Source organism: Rhinopithecus bieti, unplaced genomic scaffold (assembly GCF_001698545.2).
Source record: "Rhinopithecus bieti isolate Rb0 unplaced genomic scaffold, ASM169854v2 scaffold_32081, whole genome shotgun sequence".
NCBI lineage: Eukaryota > Metazoa > Chordata > Mammalia > Primates > Cercopithecidae > Rhinopithecus > Rhinopithecus bieti.
The window spans coordinates 5,645,821-5,671,669 of NW_016814436.1; the positions used below are offsets into that span (position 1 = coordinate 5,645,821).

The 25,849-nt window shown below is 41.4% G+C and overlaps 1 protein-coding gene across 1 annotated transcript in view; it reads right to left on the reverse strand.

Moving 5' to 3' along the window:
• ATXN10 (ataxin 10) overlaps nt 1–25,849 on the reverse strand; it is a 184,870-nt gene that overhangs the window by 54,681 nt on the left and 104,340 nt on the right. The window lies entirely within an intron of this gene.

Here is a 25,849-nt window from a genome sequence, read left to right on the forward strand (position 1 = left end):
TCCCTTGTTCCTTGAAAATCACTGTTAACTTGTTCTTTTCAAGGTGCCCAGATTTCATATTGTTCAAACACACATGCTCTACAAACAATTTGTGCAGACAACGTGATCATCACAGGGTCCTGAGGTGACGTACATCCTCAACTTAGGAAGATGATGGGACTGAGAGATAAAAGTAAAGATAGGCATAGGAAATTATAAGAGTATTGATTGGGGAAGTGATAAATGTCCAGGAAATCTTCACAATTTATGTTCAGAGACTTCAGTAAAGACAGGTGTAAGAAGTTACAAAAGTATTAATTTGGGGAACTAATAAATGTCCATGAAATCTTCATGATTCTTCTGCTGTGGCTACAGCCGGTCCCTCCGTTCGGGGTCTCTGACTTCCCACAACACCATCTCTAATAAAATATAAAACTAGCTGGGTGTGGTGGTGAACCTGTAATCGCAGCTACCTGGGAGACTGAGGCAGGAGAATCACTTGAACCTGGTAGGCAGAGGTTGCAGTGAGCTGAGATCACGCCACTGCACTCCAGCCTGGGCGACACAGAGCGACTTCGTCGAAAAAAGACCAGACCAGACAAGACAAGACTTCATTCTAACAGTCTTTTAATCGGATATTTAAGCCATTTACATTTAATATATTTATCAACATGACTGAGTTTATCATTCTGCCATCTGTTTTCTACTTGTCTTGACTATTCTTTGTTCCTATTTTCCAGACTCTTTTGAGACTGAGCATTTTAAAATATTCCACTTATTTCTCCAACACTGGCTTATAAACTGTCGCTCTCTTTTCTAAAAGTGGTTGCACTGGGGTTTAGAATATACATCTTTACGTTGTTGCAGTCTATCTACAAATAATACCATACTACCCCACACACAAGGTAAGAATGTTGTAACTGTATACTCCGTTTAATACTCTCATGTATTTTCTTCTATATACACATTAAATATCTCCTAATATATTGCGATTATGATTAAAGAGCCAATTACATTTCAAAGAAAATTAAAAGTGAGAACAGAAAGATCTTCTTTGTACCCATATATTTAACTTTTCCAGTGATTCTGATCCTTTGTATCGATTTGTATCGGTCAGGTTTCCATGTGCTATCATTTACTTTCACCTTGTTGAATTTCCTTTAACATTTCTTATAGGACATTTTGCCTTCTTTTTTTTTGACCTTCATTTTGAAGGATATTTTCGCTGGATACATAATTCTAGATAACAGTTTTCCTTTAGTATTTTAAATATGTCATTCCATTGATTCCTGTCTTGCATCATTTCTGAAGGAAAGCCTGTTACCGTTTTTTATCTTTGTTCTTATAAACTGACAGGCAAGAAAGTCAGTGAATTACAGTAACAACACTACAGAGAAGCTTAGCCAAAACCAAAAGCTGGTTATTTGTAAACATTAATAGAATGGAAAAGTTCCAGAAGGACTGAGGAAGGAAAAAAAAGAATTAAAAGGGAGAAACAGGTTTTAGACAACCTAGGTAAAATATTAAAATATGAACAATTTTTTGGAAAAAATGTGAAAACCCAGATGAAGTAGACATTCCTGAGAAAAGTAGAAAAGGTTAAAATTGACAGAAAAAATCAAAGGCTTGAGTAGAACTGTCCTTTTAAAGTGCCCAGCCAGGATACTGACCGTGTCCTGGAGAGGTAGGAGGTGGGGCTCGGACACCTGACCAAATTGAGGACTAACTAAAACAGGTAGGTCACGGGTGGAAGCCATTTTCCATAAGACATATCCACCAATATGTCATGTCAGTTTACCACTGCCATGGCAACACCCAGAAGTTACCGCCCCTTTCCATAGCAACAACCTGACGACCTGAAAGGTGCCACCCTTTTCCTAGAAATTTCTGCATTAACTACCCCTTAATTCACATATAGTTAAAACTGGGTATAAATATGAATGCAGACCTGCCTCTGAGCTGCAATTCTGGGCACACTGCCTATAGGGCAGCCCTGCTCTGCAAGGAGCGGCACCTCTGCTGCTGCTATACACTGCTGCTTCAATCAAAGCTGCTGTTTACCACTACCAGCTCACCCTTGAATTATTTCCTGGGCAAAGCCAAGAACCTTCCCAGGCTAAGTTCAAATTTGGGGCTTGCCTGTCCTGCATCATTGGGGAAAGGTAGGAGTTGGGGTGGCAAGAGCTCCTCAGTAGCAGGCAAGAGGGCCTCAGCATGGAGCTGTGTGATTGGTGATTTCTCTTGAGATGCTGTGGCACCTGCATCCTTGGCAAAGGCTGGTGGAATAGACTGTGACTTCTGAAGCAACAGCTGCCTAAAATGAAGGTGCAGGCTCCAGAATTCTGGTCATTTGTCACAGAAAGATTGAAGAGCCTGACAGAATTATTTGTTAAAGAGAACTGTGAATTCAGAATAGCAGAAGGAGCAGTGAGGGATTTATTAAATGGAATAAGACCTCAAGATGTGGACTCTGCTACCATTGTTACCCCTATTCAAATGCAGGAGATGCTTCCGTCAGCTGGTATTTGGATGATGGACAGAAGAAAAGCACAGAACAATTACTGCCAGGCTTCGTGAAGACAACTTTGAAATTACTACACTCTGGATTGATGTTGTCACTGATGGAAGACAAGCTGAGGACAAATTCACAACTGACTAGGAGATGCTGAACACAAAGCTCTCTAGCAATCAATTCTATGTCTTTAGGTTTCGATGGTACTTTATCTAATTCAATGGTTATGGAGATGTTTTAAAATAAGAAAAGTTTGTTGGACATCAACAGAGTACAATAAAATTGTTTTGAATTTTAAGGTAAGTCAGGTTTTGTGGGAGAACTGTAGACAAACCTGGTGACCATGGTCCTGAGAAGCAACTGCAAAGCCTGCAAAAGGCCTGGCTGGGCTATTAGGAGAAAGCATTTGGGTGGAACTAAAATGCTCTTATCAGTAAATATGTAAATCATTTGATTCACCTTATCTATGATCTTCATGTGGCTCCTTATGTAGGGGTAACTGCCAACGCAAGTTTAGAAGAATTTAACAAAGTCAGTAAAATGTCGAAGGTTTTCACCAAAGCCAATGACTCTTTTGGCCTCATTATTCAAAGTACAGAATGATGTTACAAAATTGGATTGGAGGTTGACGATTTCAAAATAAGAGAAAAACCTTGGCTTATTTACAGTTAAAAACAAAAGACTGAATTAAAGCAATAGGTGGTTCAGAGCCACTGAAACCCTACCAAGACTTTCTTAGGGACTTTAGGGAACTTGCTGTGACTTCTTACATATGTGAACTACCGAAGAGCTAAGAAGAGCATCATCCCCTAAAGGAAGAGCAGCTGTGGTCCCTTCCTCCAGTTCCTATTCAGTGGGCACGACACCAGAAAAGTGGGCATTTCTTGGGGGAAAAGAAACCAGGGCTCTATTACAACAACTACAAGAACAGTGGAGAAAAAGTGGTTACCCAGGGGAAAAGACGAACTTCTAAGTTACCTAAAGCTAGTGAGCTCACTACTAAAAAGTGGAAACTTTTTGGTAAGACCAGTTTATTGATTGCCCTCCCTCTTAGTGAGATGAAACTAGAGCAGCATAAAAGCCAGCCTAGATGACCTCTTTAGAAAAATAACGGTCTCGCCGGGCACGGTGGCTCACGCCTGTAATCCCAGCACTTTGGGAGGCCGAGACGGGCGGATCACGAGGTCAGGAGATCGAGACCATCCTGGCTAACACGGGGAAACCCTGTCTCTACTAAAAAATACAAAAAACTAGCCGGGCGTGGTGGCGGCGCCTGTAGTCCCAGCTACTCGGTAGGCTGAGGCAGGAGAATGGCGTAAACCTGGGAGGCGGAGCTTGCAGTGAGCCAAGATCGCGCCACTGCACTCCAGCCTGGGTGACAGAGCGAGACTCCATCTCAAAAAAAAGAAAAAAAGAAAATAACGGTCTTATTTCGTGAAATATAATTATATTTTAGGCACTAAATTTAAGTCTACCCCCTCTTAATCTGATTTATATCATTGAATCTTCTAATTCTTTCAGAATAATTTCTATGAGAAGGGTAGAGTTGATTTCTCCTATTTTAATCTATTTAGACTTCTAAAAATTTTTGTTTTTGCATAGGATTGTGCTAAGATTGATCTTAAGAAAAGGTAATTGCCTTGAAGAAAAAATGTTTATTAACATTTGGAATGTTTATAAGTATCAGTTCTTATCTGAATTCCAAAATAAACTGTGCCTGAAAAGAAAATAAGAAAAAATATTAAAAGAACAAAAATTTTTAAAGATACTAAAATGACCAAGACTTACTAACAAATACAAAGACGCAGATAGCTCTCAAGTGAGTTCCACCCAATTTGCAAGAAACAGAACATCTGTTTTATATACAGGTTGTTCCAAAACAACAGAAAAATAAGGAAAGATTTCCAACCTATTTTACCAGGCTAGTGTGACTTTGTTCCAAAACCAGGAAAGATAGACCACTGTAAAGAAATTAAAGGCCTTTTTAACTTATGAAAATATATCCCCTTCCCCTAAAATATTCTAGAAATAATATTAGCATAACTAAATTAAACATGCTACAATAACACTTCATGTTCAGGCAGACTTTTCTCAAAATGCAAGAATAGATTCAAGTGGATCAGAAAATCTATAATGAACCTCATTAATGTACTCATAATAATATCAACCATCACAGAAGAAGGACCCGATCGTGCTTAGCCCCTATTTATAATTTTTTTGATTATCAGAAAACTAGAGAACTTTTTTAATTTCAAAAAGGCTATGTGTCAGAAACCTATAGTAAGTGTCATAGGTAAAGGAAAGTTTACATAGATGCTAAGACCAGAAGAAAACACACGGATACTGTCTCCTAGCACTGATATAGAAAAATAAATTCAATAAAATACTATAATTTTAAAAGGTCTTTGTTTAGAACGTTCTATCTCTAGAAATCAAGGATGCTCAGAAAATCAAAGAGGAACTAGAGTTATGTAAAAAGTATTTCAGTCTATTAGAACAGAAACAATGAAAGAATAAAAACAAACTAAAGCAATAAAGCTGATTTAGCTGGAAAACAGTAATTTTTTTTGGAGTAAGAGCACCTTGGGAGGCTAAAGAGGGAGGCTGGCTTGAGGCCAGGAGTTTGAGACTAGCCTGGGCAACATAGAGAGACCCCATCTCAATAAAGAATTTTTTAAAAAATTAGCTGGGTGTGATAGTGCGTGACTATAGTCCGAGCTACTGGGGAGGCTAAGGCATGAAGATGGGTTGAGCCCAGGAGTTCGAGAGTACAGTAAGCTATGTCTGTGCCACTGCACTGCAGACTGGGCGACAGAGAGAAGGAGAGAGAGACCCTGTCCTGAAAATAAACAATAAAAATAAACGAAATGGGAAATAAGATATCGAAGGTCAGGATAAAAAGATATAAAGAGGAATGAAAACGCACTGTGTTCTAACACACTTAAAGTGAATTTCAGAAAAGCGTAGATGTTTCAGTGGCTATTCGAACAGAAACTGCGACTGGGTCCTACAAAACCCACGAGAAAGAAAGGCATGGTCTTGACTCACTGGAATTACTGACAGCAAGATCCAAGAAATTACTGAGGAGATTGCTCCCAAATGTCTAGCCCCGCAACTGTCAGCGACTAACTGAAATCTAGTGAAGCAGAAATGAAGACTTTCTCCATCTTTCCCTCAGATATCACAGACTTTCTGCTATGGTCTGCTAGTTGGCAATGGGTAAGAAGTGCTGGTTTCTGGGGACATACTTTTGCTTGGGTAACTATTGGAAGACCAGGAATTGGCTTGTTTTCTAACTTTGGTGTATGTGTGGGGTAGGGGTCAGTGTTTTGATAATCCTGTGTCCTGTTAACTTTTTTAATTTTAAGAAGTGAGGCACATCAGAGGTTTGGTATTGGGTGTTCCTGAAAGAAACACACACATTCCAGCAAGAGACAGTCCAGGCTGCAGCTGTTAAAAAAAAAAAAATCCTGACCCTACACAGGCACGAAGAGCCCCTCTAACTGGGATTGTGCAGAATAAGAAATCAGGGAGAATATATTTTGAATTTCAATTTATTTGAACATACATGGGCAAGAGAATTGGACTTTAATGCCTTTGGACTTTAATTTAAAATGCAATGTAATCTTTGGATTTTAAGATCTCCTCTGGGAATCTGATAATGAGATAGAATTAATATTCAAATATGGAGTGTCTCTTATGGGCATTTTATTATTACGATGAATGTAGGCCTTTCATTGGAGTATCTTAATACGGAATGAATTTTCCACCTTGAGGTCAAAGTGATTTTGCAGTTAATTAGATTTATGTGTTGTGCTGACCCACTTAAGAGTCTTCTGGGGGTAAAACCTCCACTCCTTAACAGTGCTCCAAGAGGAAAAAAAGGAGTGTAGTTGGCAAAGCAGCCTCATGAAGGTGGGAGCAGGATGGTCCTGACAAACTGAGCTTCTCTCCAAAGGAAGGACACGCTCCTACATCCCTAATGGCCAAAGCTACGCCCAACTCATCAGTGCACCACCACCACCATCACCACAAAGTGGCTGGACGGCTTAGAAGGCTCTCCCTCTCTTCTTCATGTCATGGAGAGAGCTGTATTAAATACTAACCCTTAACTTTTCCAGGCCCTTCACTGGCCCCTTCCCAGGGCGGTGACAATCGAATCCCTCTTTGAGTCGGGCTGTATAGCGTTTATAGAGCAGAGCAGCTATTTATTTGCTTGTCTCACTCTGTCATTAGACTCTGGGGCTTTCAATGACAAGAACCATGTTTCCACTCATCCTTGCATCCCTTGCCTGGTCCTGGGATACTTAACAATGATTTGGTGAAAAAAATATACGCGTGTGAGAGGCAAAAGCTCACCTTCCACCCTTGCAGGGTCCAAATACAACAGATATGTACTGAATGAAACTTAGCCGGGGGGAGGCAGGTGAGTAAATTCATACCTAAAAATACATTTACAGATTATGGTAATTCCTATAAAAGAAATATTAAGATGGTCTACTAGAGATTGAGAGAGCGGCCACAGACGGTTTTAGAGGGCTGGTCAGGTTAGAGGCATGGTCAGGTTAGAGGGGTGGTCAGGTTGGAGGGGTGGTCAGGTGAGCCTTTCAGATCATGATGATGTACTGATACAGTCTGAAGAACCACTGACAGAGCAGTGACTCTCCATCCTTACTGTGAATCTACATCTCCCGGGGAGCTGTAAAAACTACCCATCTCTTGGCCCCACCTCATGCCAACCTAATCTGTATCTTGGGGGTGATGGTTCTGGCACAGATATATAGTTTAAAAGCTCCTGGCTGGGCATGGTGGCTCATGCCTGTAATCCTAGTGCTTTCGGAGGGTGAGGCGGGTGGATCACTTGAGGTCACAAATTCGAGACCAGTCTGAATAACATGGCGAGACCTCATCTCTACAAAAAATTAAAACTTAGCTGCGTGTGGCATGTGAGCCTGTAGTCCCAGCTACCTGGGAGGCTGATGCGGGAGGATCGCTCAAGGGTTCAAAGCTCCAGGGAGCTTTGACTGTGCCACTGCACTGCAGCCTGGGCAGCAGAGGGAGACCATGTCTCTAACTAACGAATGAACTAAAACCTCCCTAGGTGACTCAGATTCACAGAAGGGTCAAATATAAAGTCTTGGAAATCAGGAAAAAAACTTAGATTTGCATGAAAAGGAGCAAGAGTGGCACCAAGAAGGCCAGTGAGGAAGCGGTTGTGGACGCTGAATGAAAGGTGATGCAGGACTGAAGGCTGCGACAGCAGTGGGGACAGAAAGATGCAGGTGGATATGAGATATACGGTAAAGGTAGATCAGACACTAACTGCTCTCTAGGACAGTGGTGGTAAGAGAAAGAAACAACTGGAAGATTCTAAGAGTCTGGTTGAGCTGGATGTGTGGTGGGATCATTTGCTGAGAGGGCAAAGAAAAGATCTGGGGATGCGGGACTCAAGAGCACAGTTTGGGCATATTTTGCGGGAGGCACTTAGAGACGAGACACCTAAGTAAATGTTAGCAGTTATATATTTTCCATCTCTCATACATTGAGAATGTGAGCAGGTATGTCCCCTAGTGTGGAGCCCCCGGGACATGTCTGGGCTCAACAGGCATTCTGCTGTCATCTGCACACAAATGGCCCTTAAATCTAGGGCACTGGAAATCTCCTAAAGGGGGTAGATGGAGACAGCAAAGGGTTCAGGACATAAAGGTCTCAGGAGAGAAATCTTGTATATTGCTCCTTGTATAACCCTGGCATCAGCACCAAGTATTTGAGCAATCCACACTAAATATTGTAGGCAAATGTAAACACTCATTCCTGATAAGATTAATTTGTAAATGATATGAATATTTTTGTTCCTGGAAAAAGATCATCGGTCACTGAAATTGCACAAGATTTTCTTTAACAGTTCCAGTGATCATCAGATGATTTGCCCACTGATTGTTTTCAGGGTAGCTTCTTTCAGAAATGTATTTCCAAACTGTGGGCTGTGAAATATGCAAATTTTCTACTGTGTTCTGTTAACATTATACAGGAATAACACACACATACATATATACCTCACTAAAGTGCATTAAATTATTTTAATTCCAACTGACTATTCTGTCCAAAGCTGGGATATGGGAAGAGCCACAGAAGTATTGATGAGAAAGTTCAACTCAAGACAAACGGACAGCATTCCTTCCCATACAGTAAGTCTACTGAGTACCCAAGGCCAAAAGAAGCAAATGCCAGGCTCGGGAACTGGAGGCTAGAAGGTAGGAAGGAAACTGCCAGGACACTCAGCATTTCCTGGGTCCTCCTGTCTCCCTAATGCCCTGAGGGAAAAGGGGCCAGGAGGCACATCAAGACACAGGGGTAGACAGAAAAAGGTACCACCTCCAGTTTTGGAGTCAATGACAATTAAAGTCTGTTTCAGCTAGAGGATCATCACCCTCAAATCTCACTGCAGCCCAGCTGAATACTCTAGGGTCTGACCCTTCTTTCAGGAGCCAAGCCCCAACCCTGAGATGAGGACAGATCCTATCCATGAAAATTCTCTGTGTTTTTCAATGAACATATATTAAATACTTATACTTAATTTGTTAAAAAATGAAGATCATCTTTATATATATAGTATTTTAGATCTTTTCATACAATAAAAATTCTTCGAAAATGTGTTTTTTTTATAGTATATTCTATTCAGTCACTACGACCTCCATAATTTACTGAACATTTCAGGACATTTGCAGCATGACTGAATTTTCAACAACAATGTAATGAGCATCCATATATACAATTTTTTTTAACCTCATCACTGATTATTTCCTTTGGAGAAATTCCCAAAAGAATTACTGGACAAAAACAAAACCAAACCATCTTTGACTGTCTTTGAGACATACTGTTAAAACGCCTCCCAAGAGGGTTCTCCCGATTCATACCACCCCTAGAACTGTCCATGCTTCCCTTTTTCTGACTGATGCTGCAGATTTTTTAAACTGCTTTTTTGATAGGTAAAAAATGTTCTTTGGGGCTTTCCTTTGCCTTAAAGGAAGGTTGAGCATTCCTCCAGCTGCCTACATTTTATAAATTAAGATTTTATGAGATAAAGGCATTTAGTAGTACAAGTTTTGCTGACCAGCTGAGATGTGCCCACGGCATTGCACTTGGAGTGCGTACAAGACCTAAGTAAGGAAGAACCAATAATCCTTCCGACCAGGAAGCAACGCCCTGGCAGGATGGGTGATAAAGTGTGGGCTGCGCTGGCGCCCAGCTTCTCACACAAGGACTGCACCACTGCATGGGGCCTCAGTGGCCACACAGGAACACAGTGGGGCCGAGAATGTCAGAGACTGCACCCCATTAACTAACCCTGCTCCCCATGACACCTCCAAAAAGAAAGGAATCCAGAAAGAATGATACTGCAATTCCACGGCAAAACTCAATAGGGTAAAGTAGTAAGCAGCATTCTCCAAGCTTTTGTGACAAAATAAAGATGCTTTTCAAGAATAGTAATGGCAGAGGCTCTTAAAGTACCCAGAAGTACAAAAAAAATGTGATTAATACAAATATTCTCTGAGTTCAACTACCAAATTCCAGAAAAATTAGCAACTATCTTTTCTTTAGCAAACATTCACATCTGAATTTAGTGCAATTTCCTCATGAATTATTCAACTAGCAGATAAAATCTTTGTTTAAATAATGAATGAAATTAACTGATTTTTAAGAAGCTAGTTATATTTCTGATTACAAGATGAAAAAAATATTTGGTGAATGAATGTCGTATCACTGCATAGCTACAAAATTTGTCTGCTTTGTGCAAAACAACCAGAAACCTTAGTGCTAAATGTCAGAAAGGTATTTTCAACTGATTTGGAATGCAAAATATCTTCCCATGTTTGGTCCAGGAGGACATGGCTCGGAGGCTGCCAAGTATACCCCTCCTACAGGACGGTGCAGACCCTTGGCACAGGACTGTCTCTGACTCTCAGCCTCGCGGCTTCCTCAGACTTCCACAGAACAGGGGGTAATGGCAAGAAAGCAGGGATAGGACCCAGGAGCATTGAGTTAAGCCTGGCACTGCCACCTGCTCAGCCATGTGAACTTAGGTGAGTCATTTTGGCCTCATGAAAAACAGGCCAAAAAGCTCTACTGCAAACAGAAGGTGTCATTTTAGTAAACGGTAAGAAAACAGAAAGTCGTACACAATACCTGGCTTCTAGAAAGTGCTCAATAAAATGGGAGAATTTAATATCATCTTTTATTTGTCCTTCTGCTTAGGGCATTTTTGTTGCATTCTTTCTAAAGAACTTTAAACTAGCTGAATCGTAAGAAAAAAAGTATAAGCAGTGTTAGTTTTCCATTACTGTCATTTCTTTAAGACAGTTTAATTAGGCAAAATGTCAAAAGCTGGCCAGTGAAGTATTTAAAGAGCTAGATGAAAGATCCCCATTTTTAAGTAGAAGCAGGAGAAAATATGAATCAAGAAGTGAATTTATCTCTAATGTACTTGAGTGCACATTACTTAAAACTCCACTCTATTTAGTAGCCTCCCTAAAGTACCACAAGACATGACTTGAGAAAGCAACAATACCAGAAAGGGATGGGTAAACCATGGCAGCAGCAGAGAAAACAAAGCAGCTCTGAAAAGTTGTTTTGGCACATCTGTGCTAACATGCACAGCTACATTCAGAACAAAAATAACCCATACAGCAAGTTTTTAAAAATATGCATTCTGCCTCTGCTACTTGGGGTGCAATCCCCACCCATAATGCATCATCTACAATGTCATACTTCAGTGCCTGAACAAACAGAATTCTGTCATGAACACATTCAGTCTTTAATTTTTAACCCATGGACAGAATCTCAGTTGCTTGTTGTATTATGATAAGCTCCGTGCCATCAATAAATAATGCCTTGGAAACTGTTGATCAGCTTGCCCATGGTGTTTAAAAAATAAAAAAATAAAAGGCTTGCTGGAAACTCAAGTGTCCAGCCTGTGCTGGGAATCTACCACACAGCAGCCCTTGAAATGTGTAACAATAGCCAGGATGTCCATTTGGGCCCTGCTCTAAGCTGTGTGTCCCCTGGGCATAGGGAGGCAGTCGACAGGTGAGCCCACGGGAAGCCAACGTCCCGTCCCTTCTCCCCTGCCTGCCATCCACACCTCCTGACAGCCTAGCACAGACCTCCAAGGCGAGACATGTGGAAGCCCCACTGTTACCTGAGGCAGACTGTGCAATGTGACACTCGGGGTGCAGATTATAATTAGGGGACTATGTCTTACGAATCAAGATCATGTGTCTTAGAAACTGTGTTAGCTCTGCTTGAAAATGGGAAATAGGAGAGGGAAAGGAAACATACACCAAGTATCCTATTATATTACAAATCTCCTACATGCAAATATTTGGTATTCCTAATGATTTGCAAGGTAGAAAATGATGTTCCTAGGTGACAGATAAAGAAAATGAGATCTATAAGGGTTACCTTGCTCACGGTCACAGAGCTTAATGAGTGGCAAAGCCCAGATCTGCTTAATTTAAAAATGTACATGTTTTTTTAAAAATTGTACCACACAAATTGCAGGTAACTATTTCTGGTTTTCAGAGAAGAGAGAATGGCTGAAATAACATGAAATGTGCTGGAAAACCTCAAAGCGTGCAACTGAAAGTGTTGAGGATTAAGAAGGGGAGAGGGACAGCCAATGACACAGACCTGGCCTGCTGTAGGACAGGGGCCGGCCTGCAAAGCAGTCAGGGACAAATGCGGGTAGTAGGCTGCCAGCCTCGGCAGACCTAGGAAGAGACCTCAAGTGCCAAACTCTCACCAGCCTTGACCTACAGGAAAGAAGTCTGACCGTTGCCTCAGTGCACTCGGGAATCGTGCCATCAGCATGATACAAACATGACGACAGCATTTTCAGGTACTTTTCCAAGACCTATTTCTCTGTGTGCTAACACCTGGCACCTGGCGCGTCTTTTAATCTTCTATTTATTTATTTGATAAACATTTAAAAGAAAGCTACTTTGTGACAGACCTTGTATTGGTGATTAAAAGGTGAATCAGACACAGGTACTGCTCTTACCAATGTCAGGATGTGGGTGGGGACAAGGGAGAGAGAAGGCCCCACAGACAAGCAAGAAGCACCATTCACATCCAGCACTGGGGGGAAACACTAAGGCCCGTGGGAACACAGAAGAGGACACCTGACTCGGCCAGGAAGGCCCAATCAGCGGCGGCCCTGAAGGCCAAGCTTACCAGTTTCAACTTTGTCCTGAAGGCAACAGAAAGAATTTTCAGAGACTGGTGTCTCCGAAAAGAACACAGAGTTGTACCCCCCCATGCAAGGATTCATGTTTTGCGATTTTCGGTTACCCGTGGTCTGAAACTATTAAGTGGAAAATTCCTAAAATAAACAACTCCTGTTTTTTAAGTTGTGCGCCATGCTGAGAGCATAAGAAAACCTCTCATCATCCCTCCCAGGGCTTGGATCCTCCCTCATCCAGCACATCCACACTATCCATGCTCCCCAGCCATTCTGCCATGGTATCACAGTGCTTGTGTTCATGGAACCCTTATTTTACTTCACAATCACCTCAGAGTACAAGAGTAGTGATACCACCAATTTGAACATGCCAAAGAGAAGCCATAAAGTGCTTCCTGGCCGGGCACGGTGGCTGAAGCCTGTAATCCCAGCACTTTGGGAGGCCGAGACGGGCGGATCACGAGGTCAGGAGATCAAGACCATCCTGGCTAACATGGTGAAACCCCGTCTCTACTAAAAATACAAAAAACTAGCCGGGCGACGTGGCGGGCGCCTGTAGTCCCAGCTACTTGGGAGGCTGAGGCAGGAGAATGGCGTGAACCCGGGAGGCGGAGCTTGCAGTGAGCTGAGATCCGGCCACTGCACTCCAGCCTGGGCGGCAGAGCGAGACTCCGTCTCAAAAAAAAAAAAAAAAAAAAAAAAAAAAAAAAGGCTTTCTTTTTAAAGAAAAAGAAAAAGTTTTTAATTTAAAAAAAAAAAAAAAAAAGTGCTTCCTTTCAGTGAAAAGGTCAAAGTTCTAGACTTAAGAAAAAAACTGTACGCTGAGGTTGCTAAGATCAATAATAGTATGAACAAATCTATCTGTGAAATTGTAAGCAATCTATTGTTGTAATTGTTCTAGTTTATCATTAGTTGCTGTTGTTAATCTCTTACTGTGCCTAATTTATAAATTAAACTTTACCACAGGTACGTATGCATAGGACAAAACTCACATACATAGGGTTTGGTACTATCCTCAGTTTCAACATCTACTGGGAGTCTTGGACTATATCCCCCATGGGTAAGAAGAGATGACTATAAACATTTCTTTAACATTTAATTTATTACAGTAAAGTGCATAAATCTTACATGTATCACTTATACAAGTTTTATATATGTAGGCAGATGTGTAACTACCACTCATATAGTGACAGAGAACATTCCAGCACCAGAGACTCCCTTGTGTCCTCTGCCAGTTCATAACCCCTACTAGAAGTTAGTATTCTAACCTCTATCGTCCTACATTACTTTGGCCACTTCTGGGATTTTGGATCAATGGAGTCATACAGTAGGCACTCTCTTGCGCCCAGCTGCTGCACATCCCAGAAGCTTCCTCTGTCACCACTGTGTAATACTCCCCTGTATGAATACCATAATGTATTTATCCACTCCATTAGTGATAGACACGTGGGTTGTTTCCAGTTTTTGGCTATTATAAATTAGGCTGCTATGAACGTTTGTGTACATGGCTTTTGGTGGACATGAGCACTCATTTCTACAGGATATATACCAGTGTAATTGCTGGTTTAGCAAAACAATATATTTAGCAGAAACACTGTCACTTTTGTTGAAAATGCTGGTTGATGTATCCTGGACTAAGGCCAATAGCCTGGAATCATGAAGAATAAAAGACTGATAAGAGATCCTTTCTTGTTTTAACAGGAGTGATGGGTTAATGGGATCACGGAAATTTCCAGAGTTGAGTCATTTGCTATTCAAAAGCTATACCAAAGAAACGCAATCCAGTCTTGACCCTCTTGAATTTCTAGGTTTATGGTTTTTGCCAAATTGAGGAAATTATTCTTTTGAATACTTTTTCGGCCTTTTATTAAAGTCCCACATATCCCTGAAGCTTGGTTAACTTTTTTGTACAGTCTATTTTCTTTTTGTTGTTCAGACAGGATAATTTTTACTCCATCCTCCAGTTCACTGATTTTTTCTTCTGGCATCTCCATTCTGCCACTGAACCCAATCACTGAGTTTTGGCTTTTTATTTCAGGTTGCTGTCTTTTTCGGTCCTAAAATTTCCACGTGGCTTCTCTTTGTACCTTCTATTTCTTTGCTGAGATTTTTTCATTTGTTTCCAGTGTGGTCCTAATTGCTTACAGAAGCATTTCTATGATGGATGCTTTGAAATCCTCATCAGATTATTCCAACATCCATGTCATCATCTTGGTATTGGCATCTGTTGACTGCCTTTGCTCACTCAAGCTAAGATTTTCCTGGTCCTTGGTATAACCCATGATTTTTAATTGTAATCTAAACATTTGGGTGTAGTGGTATGAGAAGACTGAATCTTAAGTTTAAGTCTCCTATTTTAGCAGAGCTCATTCAACACTAGCACATGGAAGGCAGAGCAGCTCACTACTGCCAGGCTGTGGTGAAGATCTAGGTCTCTCACTCAACCTCCTTTGACACCTGGGGAGAGGGGGGTGCCTCACTACTGCTGGGCAGAGCTGGTTGTTCGTGCTCCCTGACAGTGCAGCTGGGTGGGGTTTGGGGAATGCCTCATTACTGCCCAGTAGGGATAAAAACCTGGCTCTCAGCTCCATCTTCTCTGACACCACCTGGCAGGGGTGAGGGGTGCCTCATTATAAGCAGGGGAAGGTTTCTATTTAGGCTCCCCATTCGGCCTTTGTTGGTGGGCTGGGGCCACATTCTTTTCCGTGGTGTTTGGTTGAAATAGGGCACTTATTGTCTAAAAGTTTTCTGTCTTAAGTTGCCCCCTTCTTGGTCCTTTGGGGAGAAAGAGTGAGCTTTCCTCGGGGCCTTCTGGTCTGCACCCATTGGTGTTTCTGGATTGACAGCTTCTCTAACATTAATCAGTCGGAGAAAACCCAGGGAACTTGCCACCTTGTCGTTTCTGAGTCCCAAGGCCCCTTGCCAGTATGCCATCTTCTCCCTACCTGTCAGTGTTTCCATGATTGCTTCATATATGATGACAAGGTTCTGGATGTATTTAGCTGGAGAGATTCAGGGAAGCGCATCTGTACCACCCTAATCCAGAACCCCAAGTCCAATCCCCAACATACTGTTTTTAAGGTGCCAAAGGACTTCCATTCGCAAATGAAGACACAAGTCAATGATCCAGGTTTAGATTTCAGAAGATTAGGATATATTTGTGCAAACAAAAATAAAGGCAGTTGTTATGTACTAAGCATTTGCCAGCACTGTTCACACGGTTCACGTTACATGTAGTATCTGACCTAATCTTCCCTATGAGCCTCTGAGGCAAGACTTCCTGTTATCCCACTCTACAGAGGGGGAAAGAGGCTGGCACAGGGTCACGTCCACTCCACAGCAGGGCCAGGGTTGAACCTAGTCTGCCTGACTCCAGAGCCAGATTTCCTCCCATCACACTGCATAAATTCTGAAACGGGCAACAAGGGGGCTTTCACACCCTGCTCTCACGAGAGAAAACAGTCGGGCGGGCACAGTGGCTCATGCCTCTAATCCTAGCAATTTGGGAGGTTGAAGCAGGTGGGTCATTTGAGGTCAGGAGTTCAAGACCAGCCTGGCCACCATGGTGAAACCCCATCTCTACTAAAAATACAAAAATCAGCTGGGCGTGGTGGCGCACACCTGTAATTCCAGCTACTCCAGAGGCTGAGGCAGGGTAATCGCCTGAACCTGGGAGGTGGAGGTTGCAGTGAACCAAGATCGTGTCACTGTACTCCAGCCTGCGTGACAGAGCGAGACTCCGTCTCAAAAAAAAAGATGATACAGTCTGCCTTTTTATCCGTATAAGCCTTTGTATTTGGAATTTTATGAATGTAGAATACTTAGATATGAAAACTCATAGATAATATTAAGTTTAAATGTTTAAGTGCAAGGACTCCTGATTGGTAAAATTATTAGAGTATACTTTTCCACTTTACTTCTTTATCAACCAGAGATTCTTTTTCAAAAAATATTATTAATTCCTAAATATTTTGAAAATGAAAACTCCAGAAGAATGGCATATTTCCAAATAAAGTACCAATGATTCTTTTCTTTATACTCTCAAAAGTATGTACGAATTCTATTTCATCTCTGCTAGATTAGTTTTCTTGTCTGTAACCATGCAAGGCAATACAGAATTGGTCATTTCACAGCATCTGTGCTTTCAGATCTCAACTTTTCTTACAGGGTTATGTGCCAAAGGAAGAGCGTTAGAGGAAAAAGGATACTACATAAACACCACATAAAAATGACAAGGATGCCTACTGAGGCCTGAAATCACTACTGGTTGCGTCCTGCAAGACGGCCACTCACCCCAACAGCAAGTCTAGTCTCGCTCCCAGCTGTGGAGGTTGCCCTCCTTAAAAGAACAACAACAACAAAGCCCAACATAACCCTCTTCCTTCCAGTTCATCTTTAGCCTTCTGAATTATACTCTGGAGTCTCAGAATGCCAGAACTGGAAAGTGCCTTCAGTGACTACGTGGTCCAACAAAAATCATACTTCTACTTACAGAGAAGGCCCATGAAAGACAATTATCCTCATTAAGAAGCTGAAGAAACTGATAATTTCTCAAGATGAGTGGGGCCCTGTTACTCCAATATTATGCATTCTGTACTTAGAAACATGAAGAAATAAAGGTGTTGCTTCATTACGAAAGGGAAGAAGTGGCGGCTTCTTGCAGGAGAGAACAACGCAAAGCTTTATTTTGGGGAATCTGGTCACAGAGAAAATTCATAAATCTCACACTCAGAGCTGAAAAGAGCCTGGAAAACCTCAGTCCAGTCTCCTTACTTTACAAATGAGGAATACAGCAAAATTATTTTCCCCAACTCATACAATCAGGAGCTTCTAGATCCTCTGATACTCCGTATTCATTCCACTCACCAGACATGACTGAGTGCCAAGATGGAGAGTGCTCACATCCTAGGACCTTTCTGTACAAATATCAAATTAATTAATTATCAAAATTGAATGTATACAAAGAAACTAGTATTAATGTCATATATTAATCAAATGTTTACTTTTTCCATTCTCATCTTTTCCATCTAAGCCATCCTGTGTACTAAGAACAATCCTGTCAACCTCAGACTGCTCTTAGCTGGGAAATCAGTGACACTATTTTATTTACTTAATGGAGAATCCTAATTTCATACAAGCTCCTTTCTCTCTTTTTTAGGCTAATTGTACCAGATATATGCCCAATTACTTCTAATCATTCATTATTTCAATAAAAACCTCAAGAATAGTAAACATGGAATTATAAGGGTTCCAACTCTGAACAGAGGTTCTACTTTGTTTTACACATTAACAACCCTATATCTGGCGTCATAATAATAACGAACATCACGGAGCATGTATTCTACTTATGCTTTACAGGTATCATATATTAATTCATCTAATCCTCCCTACTAGGCATCTACCATCATCCTCATAAAGGGAAGCTTCACTGAGACGCAAGCTCTATGAGGGCCAGTATTTGTCCACTGCTGTATTTCCTGAGCCTGGAACAGTGCCTGGCACATAGTAAGTTCATAATACATATTCAATGAGTAAATGGATAAATGACATATTAATGTACAAAGAGGTTACAGAACATGATCGATGTCATACAGCTATTGCATAACAGAGCTGGGATTCCAACGACTGAGTTTTTTATTGCATTAAGTCAGGGGCCAGCAAACTTTTTCTGTAAAGGGCTAGAAAATACATAGTTAAGACTCTGCAAACCATACAGTCTCCACTGCAACTATTCAACTGTGCTGTTGTAGTATGAGAATGGCCATAGGCAATATTAAACAAAGGGACACAGCTATGTCCCAATAAAAATTTATTTACAAATAGAGGCCGACAGCATAGTCTGCCAACCCCTACATTAAATCTTCATAAGAATCAAGGTCTTTCCACTACATCTCATGGTCTCTATGAAAGGGAGACTTGCAGACCAACCATGCAGTAAGAATTTGCTTTTGCATTTTTAGGCTATAAAGCAGAATCTCAACTCTCATTTGCATCCTGGAAATCAGAACCATGACTCCAGCAGGCAGCTAGAGCTTAAGTGCACAGGCAGGTGTGGAGGGGTGCGTGCAAGTGCACAGACATAGTTAATCCAAAATCTGTTTTCACAAGAAAATCTGACCTTACATTAAGTACTGTGATCTGGAAACAATGCAAAGACTCCATCTGGAAGACAGGCAGGGCACAGGATTGGCCATTTCTGTTCTCATAAGGAAAACAGCCTAACCAAACTAAACACTAACCTGGTTAAACGTGAGGCTGAACATAGCTGAATGCATTAATCATCAGACAGGACAATAAAGGAAAATATGCAAGCTCTCTCCTAACTGTTTACCACTTGTATTTTTCTTGGAACAGAAATGCATTTTATATATTATATGAACCTGTAAAAAACACATACCTGGTAAAACATTTGAACACATACTCAGAGAATATTAAAACATGAAATATTTCATCATCATTAAAGAATTTTGGGTTCACAAAGGTTTAAACACCCACCCGACTCCAGCTATGGTAACAACGACATAACAGAAACTAAACAGCACTTTATGCTAACTGGATATAATCTTGATAATTATAGGCTATTCAGTATGTAACGAAGTATGACAAACCTCTCCCTGAGGCTGATCCATCTCAGTAAGTAAGGTGTCACTTAGAAGCAACATGGCAAAGTTTGAACAGGAAAACCCAAATGAATTATTTTCTGAAATATAACAGTAGCTTTCTGGTTTATTTAAAAGTAATGCTCATGCAAACATAAAATCATTCAAGTTCAACGTTGTCCATGATTCAAATGACATTTGCCTCAAAAGTTCAATACATTTATTGAGAAATTATATGCAAAATGATGCATAGGAATAAAAGCTGAAAACGGTGTAGATTCTTCCATGAAGAAACTTTAAAACACTCTTATTTTCTCAGAATCACTGGCAAAACATAATTTAATTAGAATACCAATGCTTAAAAAAACAGTGGCAGCAGCAGTTAGTATTTTGGGTGATATTCATATATCAAGCATTACGTTATATACTTTACATATATTATCTTTTGTTTTTACAGCAATGCAGCAAGACATAATGCACGCATTATTTTTATTTTCTCCACTGAGAAAGTTAAGGCTCAATTACTTTTGCCCCAGATCACACAACTAGTGGGCAGCTGAGCCATGCAGGCTTCAGAACCTGGTTGCCTGGCCTTCAAGTCCAAATTTCTCTTCCATATCACAGTTTAATTCCCTTAGAGCAGGGTTCCAACTTTGACATTTAAAAAAAAAAGAAAAAAGGTATCAGGGAGTGTAAATTGTACGAAAAACTTTGTATGGTGGTGGGTGTGTGAACTTTCCTGAGACAGGAAAATTTTAAGGGGGAAAAAAATGAAGGGTAGTCAGACAAAATATCCGTGTCACGCATCACACCCGCAGATATGATCATCTTCGTTTCAAACACCTTTTTCAGTGATGTGCTCATGAAAGTGCTTTATAGAATGGAAAGTGCTATCAAGAGATTAGTTCTTATTAACAAATCAACCAATGGGTGGTTTATGATTAAGGTAGCCATGCTCCACATTAAGTTTTAGACAGAAAGAAATGGAAACAATTACTGAAGCCTTTACACAACGGGTGTTTTTTTTTTTTTTTATTCTGCAAAATATTACCTCTGGTTAACCATAGGCTTACAGAGAATATCTTGATTTTGAGGTCATGAAAACTAAAGTTCAGAAAGGTAATAGGACATGCTGAAGGGTGTTCATGCACAGCCCTGGGCTCTCTCAGTCGGGTCACCCTCTAGCACACGGGTCATGTGTGGGCCAAGGACGGAACCAATGGGCTGTGGAGTGGCCATGGATGTCGGTGCCCACGGCGGCTCGGCTTAATCTCCGGGAGCTCCAGGTTTCAAACAACAGCAAAAGGATATTAATGTTACCTCACAGGCTGGCTGTGAGGGGCTGAATGATATAACAGGTTAAAGGTTGTAGAAATATTTCTCATTAGTGCTACTGTGCTGAATAAATTGAAGATCCAGGTCATGACATAAGGCACTAATGAAGAAATAAAAACTTTAAGCATGGAAACTACTCAAATGCTGTTTTTCACTAAACCTCTCTCAATAACAATACTGCAAGTCACATTTTTATTTATAAACAGTCACACTAAGGAGAAAAACAGTGTTATTATGCAGGCTAACACTGCCGAAAGCCACATTTGGCAGTCACCTAATTCTAACCATATTTTCCAGTATTAACTGCATTTTAATAAAACTGAAACACTACCAAATAATCATTTCTGAACCTGCTTCAACAAGCAAATAAGAAAATGTTTGAACAGAATAAAGACAACTAAATATGGACTAAATATAAACTTTCAGCAAGCACCCATCCCTTCTACAAACCCTCACAATGTTTGTGTTGTCCAACTTTAGTCTCAATTTCTTACAAAATCTCCATCGAGCCACTTAAGAGAGGGAGCATCTAGCTAACAGGCCCTATGTTGAGGTCCAGATGTGAGCACAGAGACAGGGACACAGCCCCATGCCCAGGACCAGTGGCCTCCTGTTATGTCTAGCCCTCCCAGTCGTCTGTGTGCACATATCTGTCCCCTGCCCACTCCCATCCCCTCCTTCTGTAGGAGTGGTAAGGACTGATGGCCAGTGTTTCTCAAAGAAGGCCCCAGACCAAAATTCCCACCTCTAGAAATGGTGGAGTCTTAAAATCTGCAGAGTGCATAACTGCTTCTGGTAATACAACACTAAAGTTTCACAAACTACCAGAAAAAGGGATGGGGGAAAAGCAAAACAAAACAAAACAAAACAAAACAAAAAACTTTAATGTTTTTCCACCCCTGCCTTTTCTTATTTATTTGTTTGCTTTGAGACAGAGTCTCACTCTGTCATCCAGGCTGGAGTGCACTGGCATGATCTTAGCTCACTGCAACCTGCAACCTCCGCCTCCTGGGTTTAAGTGATTCTCCTGCCTCAGCATCCCCAGTAGCTGGGATTACAAACGTGCGCCACCACACCCAGTTAGTTTTTGTATTTTTAGTAGAGACAGGGTTTCACCATGGTGGCCAGGCTGGTCTCAAACTCCTGGCCTCAAGTGATCCGCCCGCCTCAGCTTCCGAAAGTGCTGGGATTATAGGCGTGAGCCACCGCGTCCGGCCCCCCTGCCTTTATTTTGTGAAAAATGTTAAACATCCTTTCTCCTTCTCAGGAACCTGACATAGAAGATTTCCTAGGGTTGGGATCCTTTGCTGTACAACACTGGTCAGGACTGGAGAGGCAGGGAGGTGTCAGGTGGACATCTGGAATTTCATAATAGTGATCTCTTACATCAAAGCAGTAGTTCCCCTCTGCCTCCAAGGCAGATTTTATTTCCACCGTAAGGAACAGGAGACCTGGAGCTCTCCCACAGGACTGCTTGCTCGCACGCTGTGTCTGCATTATCTGTCTCACTCCAAAATAGCAATGCAGGGACTGGCAGGGACAGGCCGCCATTCCAGACAGGTACAGTTCCTGCTCTCACTCTATTGGACAGATGGCCATGGTCAACAGTCACAGAGTTATGGAGGCCAAAGACTCCCCCGGCAGAAATGCCAAGTAGGAAGCAGGTGCCACACCATGCCTACTAAGGCAGGGCCACTCCCCGACATTAATAGGCTGTCACAGCGCTTCCCAGAATGCCAGTGCACACATGCACACACGGAAATGGTGCTGGCTGAAGCACATAGCACCAAATGGTTCTTTCTGTCTGCAAGACCTGAAAAGGGGCTGTTTTGATGGTTTCATGTTTCTTACAATTTGATTCTACTGGCCATTCTCTCTACCCAGAAAGGACTGCAATGAGAAATCTACATAGTATCCCACTAATGGGAAATCATTACATAGAAATAAACCTGTGGATAAACCCATCTTTCGCTTGTTCTTCCAATGGAAGAACAAAACAAAACAAACATTAGGTCATTTCTTTTTTCTTTCTGTGGTTTTGTTTTCCTTGTGATTATTTTTTACTGTCTCTTCAGGTTTAGTAATTCTTCATTCAGGCCAGGCACGGTGGCTCACACCTGTAATCCCAGCATTTTGGGAGGCCAAGGGGGGTGGATCACCTGAGGTCAGAGTTCGAGCCCAGCCTAGCCAACATGGTGAAACCCCGTCTCTACTAAAAATACAAAAATTAGCTAGGCATGGTGGTGCGTGCCTGTAATCCCAGTTACTTGGGAGGCTGAGGCAGGAGAATCACTTGAACCTGGGAGGCGGAGGTTGCAGTGAGCTGACATTGCAGCACTACACTCCAGCCTGCGTGACAGAGTGAGACCCCATCTCAAAAAATAAATAAATAAATAATTCTTCATTCAGTAAAAAGTAGGTTCTGTTCCCATTTAACCCCCACAGAGAAGAAGGCAGGCAGGGCCATCACAGCATGATCAAGTAAGGCTTGTGACTCAATGAGACACAAAATGGCAATAAAAGACATACAAATATTGGAAAGGAAGAAATAAAACTTCATCCTTATTCACCGGATATGATTGTTTATGTAGAGAATCCCAGAGAATCTATTTTTCAAATCTCCTAGAATGAACCAGTTGAGCAAGGCCATAGGAGACAAGGTCAACGCAAAAGTTAACCATATGTCCACATGCTAGATGAATAACCAGGAACTGGCTGTTTTTAAAAAATAACATGTACAGTTGCTCCCCCACCACATGTTATACATGGTCAGCCCTTGTATCCCTGGGTTCCATAGCCTGAGACTAATTCAACTGAGATCAAAAATATCTGGGGGGAAAAATTTTTTTTAAATACAGTACAGCAACTATGCACACAGCATTTATATGTATTGGGTATTATAAGAAGTCTACAGATGGTTTAAAGTATACGGGAGGATGTACATAGATGAATATGCAAATACTACACCATTTTGTATCAGGGACTTCAACATCCATTTTTGGTAGCCACAAGGGTCCTGGAACGAATACCCTATGGGTACCAAGCAACCACTGTGCTAAAAATAAATCTAACAAAGCATATACAGGATCTACATGCTGAAAATGAGAAAACACTGATGAAAGGCATCAGAGAAGATCTAAATAAAAAGACATTCCTGGTTCATGGATTGGAAGACTCAACATAGTAAGACAATGATTTCCCCCAAAGTGAGCTGTATATTTCATGCAATTCCAATCACAATCACAGCAGAGTTTTATACAGTTATGAAAAAGCTATTCTAAAATTTACATGGAAGGCTACAGAAGATTAAATCGCTAAAATAAAGTTGGAGGAATCACACTACCCAATTTTAAGATTTACCGTTAAGTCGACAGTAATAAAGACAATGTTGTACTGGTGAAGAGACAGGCACAAAGATCAATGGAACAGAATAGCATATCCAGAAATAGACCCACACAAATTGGGCCATTTGATCTTTGACAAAGGTGCAAAAGCAATTCAATGAACAAAAAGGACAGTCTTTTTAACAAATGGTGCTGGAATAATTCATCATCCACTTGCAAAACAATGAGCCTTGACGACCTAACCTTCTTCACACCTTACAGAGAGACTAACTCAAATGGATCCTAGATCTAAACAGAAAACATAAAACTACAAAATTTTAGGGAGAAAATCTATGACAAAATTCTCGTGATTTTGAATTAGGGATAGAGTTCTTAAAATGACATGAAAAGTATGATTCATAAAAGACAAAAATTGAGAAAGTCAACTTCAAAAATTTTAACTCTTGCTCTGCCAAACACACTGCTAAGAGAATGAAAATGTCGGCTACCAACTGAAAAAAATACTATGGATCACATCTCTGACAAAGAACCTGTAACCAGAATACACAAAGAATGCTCAAAATTCTGCAATAACAAAGCAATCCAGCCGGGCACAGTGGCAAGTACCTGTAGGCTCAGCTCCTCAGGAGGCCAAAGCAGGAGGATGGCTTGAGGCCAAGGAATTTGAGGTTGGCCTGGGCAACACAGCAAGACCCCTTCTCTTTTAAAAAAAAATTAAAATTAAGACAGAAAGAAAACAACTCAATTTCAAAATAAAGAAAAGACTGGAACAGATACGTCACCAAAGAAGACTCAGGCCAGGCACGGTGGCTCACCCCTGTAATTCCAACACTTTGGGAGGCCGAGGTGGGTGGATCACTGAAGGTCAGGAGTTCAAGACCAGCCTGGCCAGCATGGTGAAACCTTGTCTCTACTAAAATACAAAAATTTGCTCGGTATGGTGGTGCGTGCCTGTAATCCCAGCTACTCGGGAGGCTGAGGCAGGAGAATCACTTCAACCTGGGAGGCGGAGGCTGCAGTGAGCCAAGATCATACCATTGCACTCCAGCCAGGGCAACAGAGCAAGACTCCATCTCAAAAAAAAAAAAAAAGAAGAAGAAGACCCAAGGTGGCAAATTAAGCATACGAAAAAACGTCCAACATCATTAGCCATTAGGACAATAAAAACTACAACAAAATGAGATACCACTACACACTTATTAGAATGGTTAAATTAAAAATACTGACAATACCAAGTGCTGACAAGGATGTGCAGAGTTGTATTCCATTGTATGGATGTACCATTGTTAATGCATTCAACCATTAAAGAACATTTGGGTTGCTTTCAGCTTTTGGCTACCATAAATAAAGCTTCTGTGAACATCTGTGTGTAGAGGTTTTTGTGTGAACCTGTTTTCACTTCTCCAGGGTAAATACTTAGGAGGGAGACGGGAGGGTTGTGTGACAGTATATGTTGAATTGTAGAGGACACTGCCAGGGTGTTTTCCAGAGTGGCTGTACTATTTTGCATCGGAGGGAAGAAGACAGCCTCAGAGAGCCAAAAGGGCTGGCCTCGAGTGCCCCCAGGATGGATCTAGGTTCTTCTCTCTGAGAAGGCTCTGTGGCCCTGTCCTCTCTCTCCAAGTGAGCACTTCCTGAAAAGCTACACAGGGATCAGGGAGGGAATCTGCGGGTATTCCCAGGCCATGGGACCAAATTGAACAATTCACTGACTAAACGGCCAGGCATGGAGAATGTGAGGTGGCTGGATCCTGCCCTTAATTCCCCTTCCTTTGAGAAGCCCTCTTGAGATCCTGGGCTGAGCCCAGCTGCAGTGAGCTCTCATGCTTACAAGTTTGTT